The 21,074-nt window shown below is 41.2% G+C and overlaps 1 protein-coding gene across 1 annotated transcript in view; it reads right to left on the minus strand.

Annotated features, from left to right (window-relative positions):
• The window catches only part of MYO18B (myosin XVIIIB), an 842,989-nt gene that overhangs the window by 64,375 nt on the left and 757,540 nt on the right, over window positions 1–21,074 (minus strand). The window lies entirely within an intron of this gene.

Raw genomic sequence — 21,074 nt, forward strand, 5'->3', positions numbered from 1 at the left:
TATTCTGTGGCTGAAGGTACATTAGGCATTCACAGGATACAGAAGTAAGTATCGCCCATTCCAGGCCCCAAACATTAGCCCACATGGGTTTACCTGACAGCTAAGTATGTAGTATTCTGTGGCTGAAGGTACATTAGGCATTCACACAGTATACAGAAGTAAGTGTCGGCCTGTATAGGCTCCAAAAATTAGCTCACATGGTTTGAACTGATAGCAAAAAATGTAGTTTTTGATAGCTAGAGGTATGGTAGGCGTTCACAGTACACAGAACCGTAAGTGTCGGCCTGTATAGGCTCCAAAAATTAGCTCATATGGTTTGAACTGACAGCAAAAAACATAGTTTTTGATGGCTAGAGGTATGGTAGGCGTTCACAGTACACAGAACCGTAAGTGTCGGCCTGTATAGGCTCCAAAAATTAGCTCACATGGTTTGAACTGACAGCAAAAAACATAGTTTTTGATGGCTAGAGGTACGGTAGGCATTCACAATACACAGAACCTTAGTGTCGGCATGTATAGGCTCCAAAAATTAGCTCACATGGTTTGAACTGACAGCAAAAAACTTAGTTTTTGATGGCTAGAGGTATGGTTCACAGTACACAGAACCGTATGTGTCGGCCGGTATATTCCCTGCCCATGTTTGCTAGACCATGTGTCTGTGTAGATAACACCCCGCTTCAATCTGTGGTATTGGGGGGGCCACAGGTTTATCACACCAGTTCTACAAATAATTGGCCAGTATCTGTTCTCAATGTGTGTAGCACAGTAAACACAGCAAAAGAGGCCAAATTTTTGCAGGACTGAAATACAATATTAGAAAAGTATACTGTTAAATAGCACCCCGCTTCAATATGTGCTATTGGGGGGCCACTGGGCTATCACACCAGTTGTTCAAAAAATTGGCCAGTGAGTTTGGCACTGTTTGTATCAGAGTTAACACAGCAAAAGAGGCAATATTGTTGCAAGACACAAATACACTTGTGAAAGTATACTCAGGAAACACCCCACTTCAATATGTGGTATTGGGGTGCCACTGGTTTATCACACCAGTTCAAAAAATTGGCCAGTGAGTTTGGCACTGTGTGTATCAGACTTCATACAGCAAAAGAGGCAATATTGTTGCAGGACACAAATACACTTGAAAAAGTTTACTCAGATAACACCCCACTTTAATATGTGGCATTGGGGGGGAGCATTGGTGTAGCACACCAGTTGAAAAAATTGGCCAGTGAGTTTGGCACTGTGTGTACCAGACTTCACTCAGCAAACTAGGCAATATTGTTGCATGACACAAATACACTTGAAAAAGTTTACTCAGATAACACCCCACTTTAATATGTGGCATTGGGGGGGGGGGGGGCAATTGGTCTATCACACCAGTTATAATACATTCTAAGTGCTTTTGTCACTGTGTGTAGTGTTGCTGCAGAAACGCTCAGTCTCACCACCACAAAGTATATTATACTGTGGATTACCCCCTCCCCCTCCCCCCCACCCCTTTTTAGTGCACTGCACAGCAATACCAAAAAATGTGCAGCCCTTTACATGACTTTTGTGGACATTAACAGAGCAATTTGTGTGTGACTGCAGCCGATCTCTAACTGCCCCTAAAGCAACCACTGGATACCTGGCCCTATAGTAAACAGACTGTAATAGACCCTATAACAACATTGGAGCATTTTAAATGACTTTTGTGGACATTGACAAAGCGATTTCTGTGTGACTGCAGCCGATCTCTAACTGCCCCTAAAGCAACCACAGGATACCTGGCCCTAATGTTAAAGAGACTGTAATAGACCCTGAAACGACATTGGAGCATTTTAAATGACTTTTGTGGACATTGACAAAGAGATTTCTGTGTGACTGCAGCCGATCTCTAACTGCCCCTAAAGCAACCACAGGATACCTGGCCCTATAGTAAAGAGACTGTAATAGACCCTAAAACGACATTGGAGCATTTTAAATGACTTTTGTGGACAATGACAAAGCGATTTCTGTGTGACTGCAGCCGATCTCTAACTGCCCCTAAAGCAACCACAAGATACCTGGCCCTATAGTAAAGAGACTGTAATAGACCCTAAAATGACATTGGAGCATTTTAAATGACTTTTGTGGACATTGACAAAGCAATTTCTGTGTGACTGCAGCCGATCTCTAACTGCCCCTAAAACAACCACAGGATTCCTGGCCCTATAGTAAAGAGACTGTAATATACCCTAAAGAGATATAGGAGCATTTTAAATGACTTTTGTGGACATTGACAAAGTGATTTCTGTGTGACAGCAGCCGATCTCTAACTGCCCCTAAAACAACCACAGGATACCTGGCCCTATAGTAAAGAGACTGTAATAGACCCTATAACAACATTGGAGCATTTTAAATGACTTTTGTGGACATTGACAAAGCGATTTCTGTGTGAATGCAGCCGATCTCTAACTGCCCCTAAAGCAGCCACAGGATACCTCTCCCTAAGCTCAAAAGATACTAGACCTATACCAAAAAATACCAGCCCTGAAAAGGACTTTTGTGGATCTTCACAGCACTATATGTGTCTAGCCAACTCTCCCTGAAGAGAACAACAAACCTCTCCCTACACTGGCAGAAAGCGGAATGTGAAATGGCCGCCAGATCGGGTCTATTTATAGGGTAGGGGGACTGTCCATGTGCTGGAATGTTTCAATTGGCTGTCCCATTCCACCTGACGGCTGTGTCATGGGTCAACGTTCTTCTAAATGAAAAAGAAAATGTCGGCGCGGACATATTCGCGAACATCGGCAAAAGTCCGACTTTTTGTGAATTTGCGAACAAGCAAAATTCACCAGCGAACCAACCGCCGGGCGAACCGCAAGGCCATCTCTACTACCAAATGGCAAATGGCAGTTTCCTTGGCTGTAAAGGATAGCAGAATGTAGTTTCCCTTTAAGTATTTTTTATTTTTTTATTTTTATTTTTAATCATGAAATGTATATGGAAAGATTTTATTGCAGGAGAGACTCTCATGTAGGTATGTTTTATCTGCAATAAATGCTTCTGATCTTTCTTCTATAAAATGTTGAGTGTACACTGATCAACACTTGCACACCTAAGTGTCTCATCATCCCCTTGGTGCTGAAATAAATTAACTGCTGTCTGCATGGATAGGAGTTACAGCATACCACGCAAACCAATCAAGATGGTAAAGACTCCAAAACCCTGAAGAATGCCAGATGAAGATGTCAGCAGTGGTGAGACAGCTTTTAGATGACACATCACTTGAGGGAACAGCAGCACTTAGCCTGACAATGAAAGGCTCATGTATAGCCAATCAGGTTGTGCTGCAGTGAACATGCACATGCAATAGAGTGATTAGAATAATAACTATTATCAATGTTCTTCTGATTCTGAAGTCTGTCAGTCCTGCATGCTGCTGTAAAAGTCAAACATCTGGCTATGTTGTATGGCAGAGGTGTGTAGCTCACAAAAATAGAAAAATACATCAAATTGACACATAAAATTGTTATCACCCATGTATTGCAACTGTGATGTAACTGCTTGCCATGGAATTACTCCTCAAAGCGGTAGTAAACTGCTATTGTTTAAAAAAAACACCTGTAAGGCAATTGCATAATGTGCTAGTATGCATTGCATACTTAGAATGAAGCTCTCCAGCAGCACACTGTCACCATTGACAGGGCTTCTATCTTGCCCTGGTCTTTCTTCCAGGTTCATGGGTTCCAGCTGTATGAGTGGCCGGAGCCGCGATGCGGGCGGAAGCCCTCTGCTGTGGTCTGAAAGTTTGGCACTGTATGCTGGATCTTCAGAGCACATGCACCTGTGACGTCACTGGCTGCATCCAGGGTGAATATCTCCTAAACGGTGCATGTTTAAGAGGTATTCATTTTACCTATTTATAGGCTTACCTGTAGGTAAAAATCACAAGACGGACATTACTATCGCTTTAATACAGTGATAAAAAAAATGAACTATGTGGTACTGTATGTATTTGATGACATATCGCCTTCCAGTAAGAGCTAATAAATCAAGTTTAAAAATGATGATCATGAATCCAATTAAAACTACAGTATATAATTCAATGTCACTGGCCTTCATACATTTCCCTTACAGTTTCTGTTTACAGAAATGAAAAAAATACTAAAGGGGTTGTAAACCCTCATTAAAAAAAAAAAAAAAAAATAACAAACATGCCTATACTTACCTGCTTTGTGTAACGATTTTGCACAGAGCAGCCCCAGTTCTCTTCTTATGGGGTCTGCCATTGGCGCTCCAGGCCCCTCCTTTTCATCAAGTGACCCCACAGGAAGCAGCTTTCTTTGAGGACACCCGCTTTCTATGAGGACTCCCGAATCCCACTGCTGCTTCCATTGACACAGACAGCAGGACTCAGCCCCACCCTCGCTCCCATGTCACTGGATTTGATTGACAGCAGCGGGAGCTATCAATCTGTCCAATGAGGAGAGAGACAACAGCTGGAGCGGCTGTGGTCCAGCACATCACTGGTTCGGATTGGGTTCAGGTAAGAAAAAGGGGTAGGGAGTATGGGGGAGCTGCAGAACAGAAGGTTTTTCACCTTAATGCATGTAATGCATTAAGGTGAAAAACCTTGATGCTTTGCAACCACGTTCAGCTTTTCCTATGCTGCTATTGTAACATTCCAAATTCGGCAAAAGTTAAAGTTGCAACAGCTTTCAGACAATGAATATATTATGCAAACATCATACATCAATCGTGTTTGTCCTAGTCTAATGAATTCAACAAAAATGTGCAATAGTACATTGTAATTTAGTCTGAGAATTTCACATTTCAATAATGAATTACATTTGCCTGTAGAATCATTGTCAAATTCAACAAATATTGGATGTTAAGTTTTACTTGTACATCAGGGTGAACTGTCATATTTTCTTATTAATACAATGATCACTAAAAAAATGTCTATCCTATTTCATCTGTAAGTTCATTTACTTTTAGTTGCCATAGGTGCCTCACACTTGCATCAATAAATCTTCTATGTGTTTTGTGTATTAGCCATGATCAAAATGAAAAGCTTTTAGCAATTCATATTCAAGATCATTTGGCATAATATAATGTAAAAAAAACATATAATGGAAGTAAAATGCATCTGCAAACAAGATTTACCCAGTATATAAAAATTTAAGTAGGTTTGAAATGATAATTAGTATGGCTTGGACATAGTTTATAGCTTAAAGTGGTTTTAAAGAGTCTAAATATGTTCTACCTTAATATAGAACTATAAGCAAAACCTTTTTTTTTTTTTTTTTTTGGATAAAGTCAGGAAGGGTTAAATCCTTGACCCTTGTCAGATTTTTTTTTTCACCGTCTATGTTCCATTGGGGAGATTTTTATTCACTTCCTGTCCCACAGCCAAACAGGAAGTGGGAGGAATTCCCTGCAAATTAAGGAGTTTGTTTGGGGATCCTCAGGTCACCAGAATGAATGCCCCCATTGGAATATTTCCTCTCTATACTTTTCTGGGGACAACCCAAAATTTAAGAGTTTCTTTACTTTTACTTTTAATAATAGAGGAAAACAGGGCAAACAGAGAGACCCATTCTCCCTAACTAGGGCACAGACAGCAATTAAAACTGACAGGTGTTTTAATCCATCTCCCCTCTATCCAAAACAAAAAAAAAATGCCTTTAGTTATACTTTAATGCATTCTGTGCATTAAAGTACAATGTGCCCACTACCTTCCTGTAAGGAAGGAGTGAGGGCCTGGCTTAGGAGCATTCACACATGGGTGACTCCTTAGCACCCGACTTGCTGCAGGATGCACCCCAAGAAAGAAGAAGTTGACAGTGCTGGTGGGGGATTGCCAGAAGAGGAGGAAAATTAACTTTATGAGAAATATTGTTGCCCAGAACATGTAAGTATTACTTTTTTTATTTCTAATTTAGCCTTTAGCATCACTTTAGCTAAAATACACAAATATTATTAATGAGCAGAAGAGATACATGTAGCCATTCTGTCTCTCCTTCAGAGTATACAAGTTCCACCACAGAATAGAAGATGCCCCTGCCTGGTAAATCAAGTTACTGACCTAGAGTAAGTATGCTGGACTGGACAAAAGATATATACTTGTCATAGATTACTTACCTCTCTTGACTGCCCTGGAACCTGTACACTGCAAGGAATTCACAAAGCTATCTTAAATAGGTATTTTTTCTTGTGATACATTCTATGGAACTATATTGTTCCTGAATGCTGGAATACAGTCCTTAACTACCACAATGGTCACAGAGAAAAAACAATGCTCGTAAACATAACATTCTATGGGCTTGATTCCTCAAAGTCAGTTTACAAAACAACACAAAAAAAAAAAAAAGAAAAACACATACATTCAGCACTCCTTTACCTTTCCATCAATCTAGACATGAATAATGAACATGTAAAACCCTGCCTGTATTCTAATAGGCCTATAATCCCCCCTTAACTACTTTCCGCCCGTAGAATGTACATGGACGTCCTCAGGTTGAAGTAGAAGATCCCAGTATTACATTTTAGCAGAAGTGATTTGAGTGGATAAATAGCCACTTATTCACTTTTGCGGGTGGTGGAAGCCCACCCCCCCTCCTGCCGCCGCGGTTCCAGGGCTCTGCAGTCCGATCGTACAGCCCGGTAGTGATGCAACCATCAGTGATGGCTGCACAGAACAGAGAGAGAAGAACTGACGTTGTTCCTCTCTCTGTGACCACAGAAACCAGAAACGATGAGTATGTTGTCACATCTGGTTCCGCCTCTTTGTTTATCTAGACGTTAGCCAGGAAAACAGCCGATAAGACTGATCTGTGTCTGATCAGCTGCATTGGAGGCCAGGGGAGAGATTTGGGGTCTAATAGACCCCAGATCTCTCCATAAAGAGGACCTGTCACCGCTCATGCTGTCACAAGGAATGTTGTTCATCCCTTGTGATAGCAATAGAATTAAGTTAATCCCCCCCAAAAAAGATAAAAACAAGTTGGTATAAAAAAATAATAATAATTTTAAAAAATGTAAAGCACCACCGCCCCCCCCCCCCCAGGTGCTTACCCGCAAATGCGAATGCATATTTTACTCCTGCACGCATATGTAAACAGTGATAGCACCACACATGTGAGGTAATTGTCATGGACGTCAGAGCGAGAGAAATAATTATAGCACCAGACATCCTGTGTAACTCAAAACTGGTAACCTGTGAAGGCATTTAAAGCGTTGCCAAAGAAGAATTTTAAGCCTTATAGTTTTCTGCCATTCCAAGAGCATAGCATCATCTTCAACATTGTACATTGGAGTAAATATTGTGTTTTTGTTTTTTTTTTTCATTTATTAAAGTTTATTTTAAAAAAAAAATGCGTTTCAAAAAACGCTGCACATATACCGTGTAACATAAAAAATTGCAACACCCATCATTTTATTCTATAGGGCCTCTGCTAAATATATATATATACATATATAATGTTGGTGGGTTCTAAATAATTTTCTAGCAAATTAGATCTATGCATGTAGGAGCGAAGTGTCAGAATTGGCCCAGATACGAAGTGGTTAAAGTGGATAATAATTTAAAAATTGAAGATTTGGCATGTTATAGGGAACATCAAGCAGCTTTATTTGTGCCTAAGGGGGGAGAATTACTAAAACTGGAGTGAGCAAAATCTGGTGCAGAAACCAATCTGGTGCAGAAACCAATCAGCTTCCAGATTTTATTTTCAAAGCTAAATTGAACAAGCTGAAATTGGAGACTGACTGGCTACCATGCACAGCTACACCAGATTCTGAGTGCTCCAGTTTTAGTAAATCTCCCCCTAAGCCTCACCCTGAAAATGTGTCTTGTCTGGACTTTCTCCTGGAAAAAAGCAGTGCCTTTCCTGATATGTAAGGCACTTCTCTGCCTGCAGACTTATGGCTGTATATCTGTAGTGTGAGATCTAGGGAACTGCTAGTCTCAGGAGATTTTAAGTGAGATTTGGTGATTTTACTGCTGTACAAAGAAGCAAAACCCTGCCTTGACCACGTGTGCTGTCTCATACAGAGACACAGCGCAGAACAAGACTTTTTAAGTCAGTAATAGGAAAAGATCAGCAACAGTGAGGCTGCATGTAATACTGGTCATCAGACCAGTATGAAGAAAAAAAGGAAGAAAAATATTACAATAAAAATGAGCTTTTCCAATGCTAGCTTAATATTACAAATGAAGGTTAAACAAGTGAATGCATCCTTTAAATGCAGGGTGCCACAGCATTTTAAAATCATGCTGATACACTGTATATTTAGGTACCGTTCATTTACATACAGTATATTAATGTATATTAGGCTTGCAATACAAAAATCCTGATAAGGGGAGAATATAGTCTAAGCTTCTATGTAGTCGTGAAAGAACACCCTTTCTACATAGATAGATAGGTAGGTGTGTGTGTGCTCAACCTTGAGTAAGAAAAAAAAAAAAACTTGCTTTCAATATTTTTGTCCTTGCTTTTATATTATCTTGTTTTCCAAAACAATATATTTTGCAGTGAATAATTTTGCATGTTGTTAATATTTCGTATAACATTCCTGGGTTCCAACACCGTAGCATTCCTGTCATATCACTTTCCATATTCTCAATACGGAGCAGAAAATGGCTTGGGGCATCTCAGCAACATGACAAGTGCAGAAGCACTTATCAACAAGCCGATATATGTGGGAGTTGTAGACATTTTTTCTAAATGTCAGGCTTACTGCTCTGCTGTGCATGCGATTATCCTCTCAAGAGAAAGGCAGATATGTGTTATTTTAATTTGTATCACAAACATGTGTCTTCAGTGGGTCACCTGAAGGATAATTAAAATTGTGTATTATATATACTAGTGTACACTCAGACATCCACAGACTATTAAGATATGCTAATACAAGCCATTTCGCCATATGGGTCTTCATAATAGTTAAAAGTCACAAAGGTTTGGCTGTGGACTGAAGAAACTGGAAAGCATTAAGTTGCAGATACCTTAATAAACCAGCATTTGAGATATTCATAAGAAATCTCTTCTCTTCAATATCAATTTATCACCTTGAGAAGAGTTTCCCAATCTTTGTAACATGCATTGTTCCAAAAAAAATAAACTGAGTGTCTTATGCTTATAGTTTCATAGCTAACAAGGTTGAAGACTCATGTCCATCAAGTTCCACCACAGAGCCAGCTTACTGTAAATAACCTTGTATTAAACTAATGGTAATTGTTTTGTTTAATTTGCAATGCATCTGATGTCCCCTTGTCCTTTGCACATTGCAAGAGTTAACATGTTAATTTGTCAAATCTTTGCAATAGCTTTAGATTTCATTTTAAAATGTAGACATTTTGATTTAGTTTGAATTATAGGCAGACAAAAAACACTAGTTATACATTTCAATTTTTACAGTTATGGGTTCATTAAAAATAATTAAATGTGTTTTTAAATACATTGAGATGATTTACTAAAGGCAAATAGAATGTGCATTTTTACAAGTGCAGTTGCACTCTACTGCATTCTACAAGTGTAATTGCTGCAGAGCTTAGTAAAGGAGGGAGAGTTTTGCTTACTTTGATCATCCAATCATGTGCAAGCAAAAATGCTGTTTTTTTTTTCCTGCATGTGATTGGATATTCACATGCAGAGTGCAACTACCCTGGCAAAAAATGCACAATCTATTTGCCTGCTGGGGCAGATGGGGTCAGGTGTTTGGCAGAAGGGCCTGGGCCACATGACTGGCTAACAATAATTGCATATTCTTTGGCAAGAAAAACATATCCCAGACTTGTATTGCAGCTGTGTATTTAGCTGCAAGTATGGACAGTGAATTTGCACTTTATGATAGATTTTACTCTTTGTCTGATCTCCTACAGCAATGTAAGGTCTGCACTCTACCTGGTCACTTTGTTGCCGTAATCTTTTTCTGGTCTTCCTCAAGGTCTAGGCCTTCATTTTTGAGCCATTTGTCAGCAAGTGTTGACAAAACTCTTATGCATGTGCATAATATAGGTGCTTGGGTTGCTCACTGCACATGAACTGCAGTCAGTGTAATTTTTTTAAAAACCTTTATAACATAAAGGGAAAGAAGTTTTTTTGGCAGACAAAGCATTCTGAGAAGTTGAATTACATGTAGCAGTTTATAGTAGAAGACACTTTGGGGTTGATTCACAAAAAGCAAATAGGCTTTTCACTTTGCAAGGGAACCTTCCACTGTGCGAGCTTAGTAAATGTGGTGAAGCTTTGCTGAATTCTATCATCCAACCATGTGCAAGCAAAATTGCAGTTTTTTTTTTCCCTGCATGTGAGACGCGGCTCCCTGGACACGCCAGACTTAGATGGAGGACTTATATCTTTCTCTGCCCTCTATATAACCCTCACATTAGGAGACCATTACAAGAGAGGCTTCCTGCTTGTTCCTCTGCTCTATGTGTCCAGGTGGGACCCCTATAGGACGTAGGCTCGGTCCAGTCCTATAGGGCCTCTCCCTATGGGTTTGGCCACCCTCCCGGTGTCCATTACCTATCTGGGACTACATCTTCAGGTTCATTCCTACACCATGGAATCTTTATCCTGATATGCCCAGCATGCCCTGCGGCGGTTTATCTAAAAGGCTTTTAGAAACAGTTATATGAATATTGAACTTGGTCCCTGAAGAAGCTACTATAGGAGCGCAATTGCTCAGTGAAACGCGTAGGACATACCAAGTATCCTGTTTCTATTTATGGACATGACAAGCATATTATGGATGTAAAATCTATTTTTATATGAACATTGTGTTCTTATTTTCTATTTTTGATGAATTTATTAAAGTTGTATCTCTTTTATACAAAGTATGTTGTATGATATTTGATGACAACCTCTCACCCTTTAAAATCCCACTTTTATAAGGAGGTATGTGAGCCAACTCTTTTACCCTTTTTGGATTTTGAGAATTTTTGGCACCCTCCCCCCTTTTTCTTGTCCTTGCTATTGATGTTTTCTAGGGATGTGGCTATGAACGGTTGTCTTTAGAACCAATATCATTCTATTTGCTGGTAAGCCAATAACACAAGCAGAAAATTACATTTATGGGGAAGTTCTGTACACCAATTGTGTACAGAAGGCCTCCAGGTTGCCATATTGCATCAAATTTTCCAGAAAATTACAATAGCTGCAGATTGAAATGGAAAGGTAATTTTTGAAAACATTGCCAGATTTGCTGGTTGGAAGCTGGAGAGTGGGAAATTTGAATGGAGAGTGATAAACCGTTTTGCTTTTGAATGCTGGTGATTGATTTTTTTGCAATTTTAGGTGTTTTTTAGGGGGTCTTACTTTGCAGTTTTTTACACCTTTTCTCTCACTTTTTAAATAGCCCTTTTTTTCTTTCTTTGCTTCCTTCAGACTAATAATTAAGGGGAGTGGTTAATTGCTCACAGGTGCTTAAGGTCCTATATAACTTTCTGCAGGACTCATTACAGGCATACCCCGTTTTAAGTACACTCACTTTACGTACACTGGCGAGTACAGACACAGCTTGTTCAACTTGGCATGGCACTACTCCTGGTTTTTAAAATTGGCGTCTATAGGAAATCTTGGTCAGCTTGGCATGGCACTGCTCCGGAACCATAAGTGACAGGGACACCAAACTTGGGGAGCACTGAGAGGGGACCCAGGACTACAACATATCCTATTCTGTTGCAAGCCATCTTGCCTAGGTAATCTACCATGTCATAGTCCTGGGTTCCCCTAACATGCTCCCCAAGTTTGGTGCCCTTGTCACTTATGGTTTGGGAGGAGTGCCATGTCAAGCTGACCAATATTTCCCATTGAGCTAGTGTATATACATGCATTAAGAAGTGAAAAAAGGTATTGCTTCACTTTAAGTACATTTTCGTTTTACATACATGCTCTGGTCTCATTGTGTACTTAAAAGGGGGGTATGCCTGTATTGAGTTTGCCATAGTTTTGCTTGCTGGAACTCTGAGCAAGTGGAACTTGACTAAGTTGTGAGTTAAAAACCAGAGTTGAAAACAGGGGATTATAACAGGAGTCTTCAAGACTGTAAGTAACATCTCAAATTGTCTGTTAGTAGTATTATTGTTGTAACCAGGTAAATGTGTGCTAGCAAGATTGAAGGATTTGTGTAATGCACAGTGTCCCTCATGTATACAATAACAGAGCAACCACTCCAGGGTGGATATCGCTGTGACAGATGTAAGCAGGTTGCCCTTCTGGAAGCTCACATTAGAGATCTGGAGGAGCAAGTTGCAACACTGGGCAGAACTTACAATCTTAAAAGGGGTCCTCTGCTCGCTAAGCAGGTGGCTAGTGGGGTTAATGGGGAGGGTGGAGGGGTAAGTCAAAATTATCAAGTAGTAAGATGGGTTAATACAGTCAGAGGGAGTGGTAGGAGCTCACAGAAAAGGAAGGCCAGCCCTGAGTTTGTGCACCCTAACTGATTTGCCAAGTTGGGTGAGGATGTGGGGGTGGCAAGCTCAGGGGTGGCAGCTCTAGATGTCACTGCTATCCCTAACAGCCGGGATAGCAGCCCATATAGTAGAGTTGGTGAGGGTAGTGCAGGTATGTCTAGACAGTTGGTGGTAAAAAGGGATTCTATGTAGTTTGTTGCCAGGATCGCCTCAAACGAATGGTTTGCTGTCTCCCTGGTGCCAGGGTTCGGCATTAGGTGGACCGGGTTGATAAATTACTGGGAAGAGCAGGGCATGACCCAGCTGTCTTGGTCCACGTTGGAACCAATGACAGAATATATGGAAGGTGGATCTCCTTAAGAACCAAATGAATGAATTAGGCTGCAAGTTTAAGGGAAGTACCTCCAAGTTGATATTCTCTGAAATATTGTCTGTGCTATGTGCAACATAGGGAAGACAGGGGGAGATTAGAGAGCTGAAAGCTTGGCTAAAGCCCTGGTGTAAGAAGGAGGGATTTGGGTTTTTAGAGCACTGGGTTGACTTTTGGTTGGGGTGCAGCCTATATGCTGAAGATGGTTTGCACCTAAATGGGGGTCTGCTGTGCTGGGGGAGAGGATTATGGAAAGGCTGGAGAAGTATTTAAACTAGGGTTGAGAGGGGAGGGTGAATTAGATTATAATGGGGCAGACAGGTCAGACAGGAGTCACCTCTTGGGAAGGGGTAAAAATGGGAGGAGAGCTATGACAGAGGTTAAGAAGGTTCCCATGTTACAAACAACCATTGGAAATTGTACTATTTGTTCTAAAATAAACAAATATGCAAAATACATGTGCAAAATGTGACAATGAATTAAAGTGTTTGTTCACAAATGCCAGAAGTCTGCCAAGCAAAATAGGTAAGTGGGAAGCTCTGATGCACGAGGAAATTTATGATTTAATTGGTATTGCTGAACCTAGGCTTCATTCTTCACATGACTGGGCTATTAAAATTCCTGGCTATGCTCTCTTTCTGGAAGACAGGGTAAAACGGAGGGATGGGGTGTCTGTCCCTATGTGAGAAGTGATCTCAAAGTGAGTGTGAAAGAAGACCTAGTTGATGAAGAGTGTGATAAGTCAGAAGAAGTATGGGTGGAAATGTGCATGATGTGCGTAATACAAAGATTATCATTGGAGTTTGGTTTAGACCTTCCAGTAATAATGAGGAGGTGGAGACTCAGCTCCTTGCCCAAATACAAAGGGCTGCAAGAGCTGGGACAGGGATAATAATGGGGGATTTTAACTACCCCCCAGACATTGACTGGTGTAATGGCACTGCTGGAACAGTTAAAGGACAAAAATGTATAAACCTATTACAAGTAAATTTTATGGTGCAGCTTATTGAGGCCCTGACTAGAAATGATGCTCTGCTGGACCTGGTAATCTCAAACCATGCACAGCTTATTACCAATATTCATATAATAGAATATCTGAGTCGGAAGCAAATTTTCTAAAGATGAGGGCTGCTCTCCAAGACTTAGATTGGGAGGGAATATTGGCATAGATGAAAACAGAACAGAAATGAGAATTCTTCAAAAAAAACTGTTTGGGAACTTACTGCAAAGTATATTCCCTAAGGCAGTAAGTTTAAAAGGCTAAAAATAAAACCTATGTGGTTCATGGCCAATTTTAAAAAAGCTATAAATATTAAGAAAAGTGCTTTTAAAAAATATAAAAATGAAGAAACACTATCATTGTTTAATTGTTACAAAGAATATAACAAAATATGTAAAAAGGAAAACAAAGATGCAAAAATTCAAAATGAATGACAGAAAGATAGTAGGACAAACACCCCAAAAAATTCTTCAAATATAATAATAGTAAAAAGGTTAGGTCTGAGCGTGTAGGCTTTTTACAAAATAATCTGGAGTGGGTGACTGGGGACAAAGAGAAGGCAAATTTATTAAATACTTTCTTCAGCTCTGTGTATACAAAGGAGCATGGGGGAGCTCATAACCATAATGAGGCCGGTATTGACACAGCCCTAAATGATCCACAATGGCTCAACAGTGATATGGTCCAGAAATGTTTAGACAGAATAAAGGTGGATAAAGCACCCAGACCAGATGGCATCCACTCACGCATCCTAAAAGAATTGAGCTCTGTCATTTCAAAGCCTTTATTTCAAATTTTTAGGGACTCGTTAAGGACTGGAATAGTACTACTGGACTGGCGTCCTATGTCTATATGCCTATATTTAAAAAGGGATCAAAGTCTTTGCCTAGTAACTATAGACCTGTTAGTTTAATGTCTATAGTTGGGAAAATACTGAATAGTTTAATAAAAGACCACATAGATGAGTTCTTGCTCGAAACAAATATTTTAAGCAAAAGACAGCATGAGTTCATGAAAGACATAAGTTGTCAAACAAATCTGATTTCTTTTTATGAGGAGGTAAGTAAAACCTTGGACAGAGGGGTGGCTGTGGATGTAGTATACTTGGATTTTGCAAAAGTGTTTGACACAGCTCCCCACACATGGCTAATGTGTAAGGTAAAGTCTACAGGCTTGGAAAGATCAGTTTGTAAATGGATATAAAACTGGCTAAAATATAGAATTTAGAGAGTAGTGGTTAATGATTCTTACTTTGAATGGTCTAAGGATATCAGTGGTGTACCCCAAGGTTCAGTGTTGGTACCCTTACTTTTTAATATCTTTATAAATGATATAGGGTCTGGGATTAAAAGTGTAATTTCAGTCCTTGCAGATGACACTAAGCTATGCAGTGGAATAACTTCCTTACAGGATATCTCCAGCTTACAAGCCAACCTCAAGGCACTGTTTCATTGGGCAACAATGTGGCAAATGAGATTTATTGGTAATAAATGTAAAGTTATGCACTTGGGGGCTAAGAATATGCAAGCATCATACATACTAGGGTAAGTACAATTGGTAGAATCTATAGTGGAGAAGTAGCTGGGTGTTCTGCTAGATCATAAGCTTAATAATAGCATGCAATGCCAAGCTGTGGTTTCCAAAGCAAGCAAAGTCCTTTCTTGCATTAAGAGAGGTATTGACTCCAGAGAGAGAGAGATATAATTTTGCCTCTGTACAAATCATTAGTAAGACCTCATCTGGAATATGCAGTTCAGTTTTGGGAACCAGTTCTCAAAAGGGATATTGGAAAACTGGAGAAAGTGCAGAGAGAAGCAACCAAACCGATGAGCTCAGCTATTAAGGAGAAGAGGAGTCTACAGGCTTGGAAAGATCAGTTTGTAAATGGATATAAAACTGGCTAAAATATAGAATTTAGAGAGTAGTGGTTAATGATTCTTACTTTGAATGGTCTAAGGATATCAGTGGTGTACCCCAAGGTTCAGTGTTGGTACCCTTACTTTTTAATATCTTTATAAATGATATAGGGTCTGGGATTAAAAGTGTAATTTCAGTCCTTGCAGATGACACTAAGCTATGCAGTGGAATAACTTCCTTACAGGATATCTCCAGCTTACAAGCCAACCTCAAGGCACTGTTTCATTGGGCAACAATGTGGCAAATGAGATTTATTGGTAATAAATGTAAAGTTATGCACTTGGGGGCTAAGAATATGCAAGCATCATACATACTAGGGTAAGTACAATTGGTAGAATCTATAGTGGAGAAGTAGCTGGGTGTTCTGCTAGATCATAAGCTTAATAATAGCATGCAATGCCAAGCTGTGGTTTCCAAAGCAAGCAAAGTCCTTTCTTGCATTAAGAGAGGTATTGACTCCAGAGAGAGAGAGATATAATTTTGCCTCTGTACAAATCATTAGTAAGACCTCATCTGGAATATGCAGTTCAGTTTTGGGAACCAGTTCTCAAAAGGGATATTGGAAAACTGGAGAAAGTGCAGAGAGAAGCAACCAAACCGATGAGCTCAGCTATTAAGGAGAAGAGGATATTAGAGGGGATATTATCAACATGTATAAATACAGAAATGGTCCATATAGTAAACTTGCTGTTGAGTTATTTACTTTAAAGTCATCGCAGAGAACAAGGGGGCACTTTTTGCATCTAGAAGAAAAGAGATTTGGTCACCAAATATGGAAAGGTTTTTTTCATAGTAAGAGCTGTGAAATGTGAAATAGACTTCCAGAGCTGGTTCTGGCCGGTCAGTAGATTGCTTTAAAAATGGCCTGGATTTTTTCCTTGGTAATAATATTTACAGATAAAGTTGATCCAGTTAAAAATCTAATTGCCTCTTGGGGGATCAGGAAGGAATTGTTTCCCATGCTGTAGCAAATTGGATCATGCTGTGCTGGGGCTTTTTGCTTTCTACTGGATCAACTGTGGGTATAGAATTGTGTATATATGGGGTTGTATGGTTGTGTTTTCTTTTTTGTTTTTTTTGTTTTTAATTGGTTGGATTTATGTCTTTTTTCAATCTGACTAGCTATTTTTTTTTCTAAATTTTCTTTTCATGAAATTACCATTTAGGTATTCTAATGCATAGCTAGAAAACTTAGAGATATTTGTACTAGAGTATGTTCTAGACCAGGGGTGGGCAAACTTTTTGACTCGAGGGCCCCAATGGGTTCATATATTGGACCCAGGGGCCAGACCAAGAGTAGATGGCAAAAAACGCTGTAAAAAATTGCGTGACTTTGAGGTCACAAAAGTGTGAAAGGGGCTTTAATTAAGGTATAGTGTGCCCCCTTTCAATGCAGAGTGACCAGCATGCCCCCTTTCAATGCAGAGAGATCAGCGTGTCCCCTTTCAATGCAGAGAGACCAGCGTGACCCCTTTCAATGCACAGTGACCAGCATGCCCCCTTTCAATGCACAGTGACCAGCGTGCCCCCTTTAATGCAGTGACCAGCGTGCCCCCTGTCAATGCACAGTGACCAGCGTGCCCCCTTTCAATGCACAGTGACCAGTGTGCCCCCTTTCAATGCACAGTGACCAGCGTGCCCCCTTCAATGCAGTGACCAGCGTGCCCCCTTTCAATGCAGTGACCAGTGTGCCCCCTTTCAATGCAGTGACCTGCGTGCCCCCTTCAATGCAGAGACCAACGTGCCCCCTTCACATGCAGAGACCATCGTGCGTGCCCCCTTTCAATGCAGAGACCATCATGCGTGCCCCCTTTCAATGCAGAGACCAGCATGCGTGCCACCTTCAATGCAGAGACCATTGTGCGTGCCCCCTTTCAATGCAGAGACCATCGTGAGTGCCCCATTTCAATGCAGAGACAAGCGTGCCCCCTTTCAATGCACAGTGACCAGCATGCCCCCTTTCAATGCACAGTGACCAGTGTGCCCCCTTCAAAACAGTGACCAGCGTGCCCCCTTCAATGCAGTGACCAGCGTGCCCCCTTCAATGCAGAGACCAGCGTGCCCCCTTCAATGCAGAGACCATCGTGCGTGTCCCCTTTTAATGCAGAGACCATTGTGCGTGACCCCTTTCAATGCAGAGACCAGCGTGCGTGCCCCCTTCAATGCATAGACTGTGAGGTAATGAACGAGTTAAATCAGGAATCATTTTCACCTCACAAAATAGCTAAAATCCACTATTCTGCAAACGGGCTGTTTGTCTCATTTCATAAGTTACTGATAATTTGGCAAGGCTTATGTCAATAAGCCGATATTGACTTATAGAGTCAGTTTGACCTGAAAGCTGCAGAAATGATGGATTTTAGACCCTACTAGCTTTGCCGTATGTTAATAATTACTATTCAATATCATGAGATGTCCATGCTCTTACTTTATTGCCAACTTGTACGCTGTAATGATATTATTGGTTAAATATCTTTTCCAATGCCTTTGATTACTGTGATTTGATGAGAGCTTTTACATTTGCTACGTCACTGTCTCTATATAAGAGCAGTTGCCCAAAATAAACCTCGGACTTGATGTGATAACTTACTGCGTGTTCTAGTGGTCACTTCAGGTCTCCAGCGCTGACTGAGGCCCTCTACTGGTCAATCAAGGAAAACCCAATAATACCCAACAGCTTGGTGGCAGCGGTGGGATATTACCACTATACTAACGAGCCTGAGTTTCCGCAGTCGGCCCTAGGACAGGCAAGATGGGCAAGTGCCGTGGTCTTCATACAGCTAGAAAGCTCCGTAACCACCGACGTGAGCAGAAATGGCATGACAAGCAGTACAAGAAAGCCAACTTGGGGACTGCCCTATAGGCTAACCCTTTTGGAGGTGCTTCCCATGCTAAAGGAATCGTCCTGGAAAAAGTTGGTGTTGAGGCTAAGCAGCCTAACTCTGCCATCAGGAAGTGCGTCAGAGTGCAGTTGATCAAGAATTGCAAGATATATCCATTTCTCGCAGACTCAGGGGCTATGAGCTCAGCCTTCTCAGGGGATATGTACAGGGGTGAGAGACAGATTGCTGCACCTTCCATGGGAATAAATGGGATACTGACCAAAACTTACAAAACACCACCTCTCCCAGTTGCAGACATGACAACAGGCCAAACACTCTTGTATCATTCATTCAAAGTCATTCCTTGCTGTCCAGTGAATTTATTAGGGAGAGATTTGATGGGGTTGCTGGAAATGTGTATTTCCATCGACCGGGAAGGAGGAGTTTCAATTGAATGACCTTTCTTCGCACTGTCAATAATGGTTCCTGGGACGGACATTTTCTTGGCCTCAGGCCAAGAAACTCTGACCCCTGGAAACAGTCATTCAGATGAGATCTCATCCATATTTCCTCCTGATCATCCTGTATGGGCCAAAAGCAATCTGGATGTAGGACACATTCTATGCACCCCTTACAAAGCCAGACTGAAACCAGGAGCATCCCCTATATACCACAAACAGTACCCTTTGTCAAAAGAGAAGATAGAGGGGATTGCCCCTGTGGTAAAACATTTCCTGGAGAAGGGGATATTGAAACCAGTCATATCTCCTTATAACACGCCAATCAATCCTGTGAAGAAGAGTGATGGATCTTATAGGTTTGTACAAGACCTAAGAGCCATTAATAATTTGGTGATCCCCATTGCCCCAATTGTACCTGACGTACCATCTCTTATCACCTCAATTCCTGCTGATGCAACATTTTTTTCTGTCATTGACTTGGCAAATGCATTTCATTCCTGCCCTGTGGATGAGGAAACACAATTACTACTAGCTTTTTCCTTTCTTGGGCGCCAACTAACTTGGGGGCATCTAAGTCAAGGATTCATCGATTCGCCGGCAGTTTTCTCAATAGCGTTACAAGCTACGCTTCAGGGTTGGGCACCTTGCCATGGTTCCGTCCTCCTTCAATATGTCGATGACTTATTGTTGACAAGTCCCACCAGGAGTTCATGTGTAAAAGACTCAATTTCACTGCTTGAACACTTAGCTCAGACAGGTCACAAAGTGTCTAGAAAGAAATTGCAATGGTGTCAGGAAACTGTTGAATACTTGGGTTTTACTTTGTCTCATGGTGAACGCAAAATCAGTCACAAGAGAGCTGCGGCTCTCATGGGTTTGGGGCGCCCACAGACTAAGAATGACATGCTGAAGTTCTTAGGAATCGCAAGCTATCTGAGACAATGGATAAGCCAAAGCGCTTATTATGACAATATCTTGAGACAAGCCACTCTGTCTGATAATCCTGACTTTATCAAATGGTCTGATGAAATGGTTGATGCTTATGTGTATCTTAAAACTTCAATGGTTACAGCTCCTAGTTTGGGACTTCCTGATTATTGTAAAATGTTTCATCTGTTTGCGAGGGACAACTGTAAAACCATGGCTGGGGTCCTAACACAGGAGCATGGAGGCAAACTGAGGCCTGTTGCTTTTTTTTCTAAGGTAGTACCTGTTCCTGTCCAAGGAATGCCAGCATGTTTGAGAGCTTTGGCTGCTTGTGCCATGGCAGTGGAAATGGCTATGTCATTTACATTGGGTTATCCCCTGACGTTACACACTACACATCAAATCTTGTTCCTGGTGAAGAATTTGCACACACAGCACATGTCTGATCAACGGCTCAGTGGATATGAGGTTATCCTTCTGGGTAACCCTTCCCTGACAATTGCATACAGCCCTCCCAACTCAGGCCCAGCCCCCATTCTCAATGCCATGTTGAGTTTACAAAAAGAAGGCGATGAGTTGCCTCCCCTGCATGATTGTATTGAAGTCATTCATCAGGATACCTCCCCAAGGGCAGACATGCTTGCTTTCCCTATGGAGGGGGTGCAGACTGTCTTTGTGGATGGCTCCTGTTCTCGCCCGAATGACAACACTTATCATGCAGGGTATGCTGTGGTACAGCTGCCTGACATAGTTCTGGAAGCTAAACCAATTCCTTATCAGTCTGCTCAAGCAGCAGAACTGATTGCATTGACACGGGCATGCCAGATTTTTGAGGGACAGTAAGTGAACATTTTCACTGACTCCAAGTACGCATTCTCGACAGCGCATGATCACGGACTCATATGGAAGAGAAGAGGCTTTATAGCAGCCGATGGGAAGGCCATATCACACTCATCCTTGGTGGATGACTTACTGTCATCTATTCAGCTACCATCCAGAGTAGCTATCATTCATTGTAAAGCACACACTCATGGCAAGGACTCAATTGCAAGAGGGAATGCTTTGGCAGATGCTACTGCAAAAGCAGCTGCCAGTGCTGGCCAAGCTTTTGCACAGCTCCCTCCTTTAGTGCCCCCATCCCTGCCTCGGGACCAAATACTTCAGGATCTCCAGGCCTTTGCAACCAAAGAGG

This window comes from Pelophylax lessonae (genome assembly GCF_965119305.1).
Source record: "Pelophylax lessonae genome assembly, chromosome: 1".
Taxonomy (NCBI): domain Eukaryota; kingdom Metazoa; phylum Chordata; class Amphibia; order Anura; family Ranidae; genus Pelophylax; species Pelophylax lessonae.